The sequence below is a fragment of the Psammomys obesus genome, unplaced genomic scaffold, assembly GCF_907164565.1.
Source record: "Psammomys obesus unplaced genomic scaffold, mPsaObe1.curated_primary_1811, whole genome shotgun sequence".
In the NCBI taxonomy this organism is placed as follows: Eukaryota; Metazoa; Chordata; class Mammalia; order Rodentia; family Muridae; genus Psammomys; species Psammomys obesus.
Genome location: NW_026586816.1, coordinates 3,591,215 through 3,596,283, shown reverse-complemented (window position 1 = coordinate 3,596,283; position 5,069 = coordinate 3,591,215).

The window sequence follows — 5,069 nt, the reverse complement described above, 5'->3', positions numbered from 1 at the left end:
AATGAGGCCTAAACACCACTGCCAAGCAATTAGAGGTTTTATTGTATCACTGATTTCCTTCATTTCCAGAGCTGCTGATAGTCATTAGCCAACACTCTCTCGTCTAAAAATGCACAAGCATTCACTCTAGCTGGTTGAAAAGTACAGGAGGCCACTGGCGGAGTCTGAGGGTAGAAAACTTCAGTCAGCTACTGACCTGTGGGGGGGCGGGGCGAGTGTGAGTGTTTGTCTTTTGTCTGTCTGTCTGCGTGTGTGCCTGTGTGTGTGTGTGTGTGTGTGTGTGTCTGTGTGTGTGTGCCAAGAAGCCCATGTAGAGGTCAAAAACTGATGGGAGTCAGAAGGTAACAGAAATTCAGTAATGCATACATGCATGTACACACACAAACACACACAGAGAGGTCGGGAGACAGCAAACAGGTTGCATTTTCTGAAGGTGGCCTTCACCTGCTATCTTCTAAACCCTGACATTCTTCTGTCACGTTGAAGTCTAATTCACTTGCCTTAGAACTCCAACTGTCCAGTAATTCAATCATAATCAACGTAGTTCGGCAGAAGTGACTTCCAAGGCAAGGTCATAAGAAGTAATGGAGCTCTGGCTTTGAGGACTGGAATGCCTGTTCTTACAGGCGTTTAGCTGCTATGATAGAAGATTGATGGACACCGTGTCATGAGAAAGCACAGGCAACCCCATGCAGAGAGCACACATGGGAAGAGAAAGAGACTGCTCACCATATGTCGACGTGACAGCCATGTATTTATGTGTAAGCTCCATGAAAAGCCCCTTCCTGGATTCTCAACCCACAGAAACAGGGAAGGGCAGTAAAATGACAGCTAGAGATTAAGCCGGTAAGTTTGGGCATTGTGTTCCATAGCAGTATCCAACCAGAATGATATATCCTAAAAACTTATGTATACATTCTTCCTGTACGTAGCTTCTCTTCCTTAACGAGAGGGCTACAAGATTTCTGAGTTCGTGTCATGAGTGTTTTTCCCTCTCCTTGGTATTCGTCATGGATTAGCTGTCAACTTCCTACAAAAGTCATGCTTACTCTCCTCCCAAAACTGGCCGATCTCTGTCTACATGGCCAGTGAAGAGCAGACCAGAAGTATCAGGCAGGCTCTTTATTAATGAAAAAAATGGAAGTTTCTAAATAAACATCCCAATTTTTGTTCATCAGATGGTATATTAGTTACTTCTCTCATCACTGTAACAAAATACCTACAGTGGCAACGAGAGGGGAGATTTATTCCGGCTTGTGTTTTCAGTCCAGTATGATGGGAACTGATGGGAGCGGCAGAGACACCTCACATACTGGCTGATCAAGAAGCAGAGTGCTCAAGCCAGCACCAAAAACAACTGCAACCTTTAAGGCCTGCCCGAAATGAGCCACTCGTAGTGTCTAGACCACAGTCCCAAAGATTCTTGAGTGTGAAGAAGACACTAAGGCGTGGATGGTACCTGGGCTGGAAGGGATGTGGGCGCAGCAAGCTCCAGGGACTGGGAAGGGAAACAAATTGCCACAGTCTTGGTGAATACGACCTTTAGCTGGCAGTGGGCACTCTGCTCTGCAATGCAGGGATATCCCAGGAGGGAGAGCAAGGAATAGGGGGTAATTTGAAGTTATATCTGCATACAAGGGAGTTCCCCAGGAACATCAGATGGCTGAGAATTAGTTTTATGAATCTGTGAAAGGCCATGGCTCATTAAGGAACGTTAGCTGCCATGAAATACTTAATGGCGCATTATGCCTTAAGTGACAATTATGCTGTCACTAAGTTGAAACTTACTCTTAACAAATCTTCATCTAAGTATTTGGAAGTAGGATGGGCAAGACCGAGAAAACAGCAAAGGCATAAGGTGAAAACAGATAATCCATGTATACTATAAAGAGGACGCATTAAGGCTCTCAGAAAGGTCACTAAAGTTCTATGCATGAACTCTGGCATACAGCCCAGATCCTTCAAATGATGCCACGTGCTGTCTTCCAGCTGCTGGTAGTGATCCCAACCACTCCCGGCTGCCACCTTCTCGAGAGAATTGCCCTCAGCCAACAGAAATGTTACCCACCCAGGAGGTTGTGAGCCTGTCCACGGTCTCTGGTACCCATGAGCCCATCCACAAGCAAAGCATCCCGTGTGTTCTAAGACTCACACATGCCTCAGGGGAAATAAAGTCAATGATGCAAGTTACACATTGTGGGTTTCTCATAAGACCTGGATGGAGCTATGCTCTAGACAAGGACAATTGCTTTGAGCAGCGTTAGCTGTACTGCTAAAGGCTCTTTTAAAAAACGAGGGTCCTTAATAATCCCAGTTACTAGGGTACCATTGTAGGACTCAATTATCTCCCAACCACCCCACCTCTCAACACTATTACACTGACCGGAGACTTGGGGTGAACATTCAGACCATAGGTGTGAAAGGAATCGTCTGTTCACTGGATCCAGGCCGTACGATCAAGGATTGTCTCATGGAGTGTGTCGCCCTCTACTTCAGTGAATACAGCACTGACTGAACACAGGTGCTCCAAGGTGCCAAGGATGTTCCAGAACAGAAAGCAAGAGATAAGTAGTAATTTGAGGTTATGCCTACACATCTGGCAGCTATGGCAACAGGTAAGGTAAAATGAGCCAAGGTGGCATGTGAATGGCATAGGAGGTATACAGTCTACTGAAGAAATATCAGGAAGAATATTTCCCAACATGTTAAAGGCAGCCACTCCAGGGAAGAAGAATCCATTATTCTTTTATTATACTTTCTGGTTCTGACTTTATTTCTTTCAATGCATCAGTTTTTAAATATAGTAAATGAATAATAAATCGTCTTGCTTGACTCTGTTTTGCAGATGAACGCATACAGATCAGAGCAGCCCTAGTGGACTCCTTTGGAAGCTCTGTGAAGTGTGAGTGCAGCTCTGCGGGCCACCAGCCCTGGGATATAAATTATGTTGTCTACAGATGACCAACAGAAGCAGTGAAGCTTCTGAGAGTGTTTGTGCACGCTGATATATGTTAATATTTCATTCTGTTAATTGCCAAATAATGTTGCATCCTGTAGGTGTGTCACTTTTGTTTACCTCTTTATCGGTTGTTAGGCCACTTGGGCTGTTTTCATTTGGAGCTGTTATAATGCCTAACTTCACTCTCTTGAGCATGGCTCCCTAACTGTCCCTGGGCCGTTTATCAAACCGACCATTCATCTCCATCAACTGGTCTTGGCAGCCTTATAGAAAACCAGTTGGCAATAATCACATGACTCTCATTTCTACTCCACTGGCCTATGTGTCTATCCTGTCTCAGACAATACTGTTTTGGTGACTTGCTTTGTGCTACAATTTGAGATCAAAGTATGAGTCATAACATGTCTTTTTGTAAATACATCCTTTTATTTCTCTGAAGCTAAAATTGGAATCGCTGGGTTTTGTATGATTAATTTTAGCAGAGATTACATAATAGTTTGTATGTGTGGTTTTAATAATGTGAATATGAGCTTATAAGAATCAACACAACCAAAATCATATATAATTGTACTACAGGAACACTACGATTTTATGTCATAGAGTCACCAAGTTCTTTGGAGATAACTGCTATAGACCGGATATTGTTTTTCCATGCATTGCAATTTGATGCTCATTTCGAGGTAGTAAGAGAGCAGAAAGTTAGTTCAACCACAGTGCTTAGAGATGGAGTTTGAAAGGTGATTAAGATTAAATAGCACTGTCCAAGTGTACCAGCAGAGGCACATAGCCACACATGCACCCTCCACGTGATGCTTTGTGTTGCTTCAGGACTCTGTCAGCAAGCAGCAAAACGTCATCACCAGATGCCCCTAGACTTTCCACTTTCCAAACTGTGATCCTCTGTTCTATATAAAGTAGTCTGCCTTGGGCATTTAATTATAGTAGTAAGAAACCAGCTAGTACAATATGATTCTAGACTGCAAAGTCCTAAGGAAAGGATTCAAGTTGCTTTAGGAGATCACCTTGAGAAGTCAACAACTTCCATTAGAAGGTGGCAGTGTAATCAGGCATCTTCCACTTGCCAAGGCTGCTAGACCTATGGGCAAATCAGAACCTTGTCTCTATGGAGATGATTAGCCACGGTTAGTGCTGGATGAACCAATCAACAAAGAGCTCATCTTCTGCCAACCAGCCCCATGTTCATAGTGAAGTGGTTAAATCCAGAGCCAGGCAGGACTGGAGTTCAGCTTCCACTGGTCCCTCTGCAGCGGACAACTTCAATCCACCTGGGAGCCCTATCAAACTTGTCCTCCCGAAACCATCCAGGCTGTCAACCAAGGCCAAGATCTGATTTTAAATGAGGAAAGAAGTTGTAGATAACCCCAAACATTGAGGTGGATGCCACAGAAGAATAATTTGATTGTTTTTTAGAATTATTTTTGCTTTAGAGATAGGGTCTTTTATATGTAAGGCTAGCCTTGAATTCACAAAGTAACGAGGATGACCTTGAGCTTCTGACTGTCCTTCCTAGCTCTGCCTCTTGAGCATCAGGACTGCAACACACTTTGGTTCATGTGTTAATGAAGAGTAAGCCCAGGTCTCCATGCATGCTAGGCAAACAGTCTGCCAACAGACCTACGCCAGACATCCTCTCGGCCTGCTTTTGGCAGCTCCTACCATGGTACAGGCTCCCTGACTTAGTATGTGTTTCCTTACGGTAGAGCCTGAGACGAGGGTTTGAGCTTAAATGACCTGCTTGAGAGCTGATCCAGAAAGACTGAAAGTGACGAAAACCAGCCGAGGGAACTAGCTTGCATCAGTGAACGGCTTATTGCCAGGGCCACTGGAACTCCACCTCTGGTGATCCCTCGAGAGCTTGGAAGGAATTGTCTTTCTGAGAAGCCAGGATCTTAGGAGTGATGGTCATTTCTTGGGTTTTTACCTCTGTGCTGTGTCTGCTCTGCCCCTGTTGAGCATTGATAACCTCAAACAGAGAGAAGCAAGTTTGTTAGGCAAGGGAACTGTCTGTAGCCTAGGGTGAGTTAAGGGAGCAGGACAGAGTCGGCAGTATCTGTCACATTCCTTGAACACAGAATGAGGAGTTTCCCCA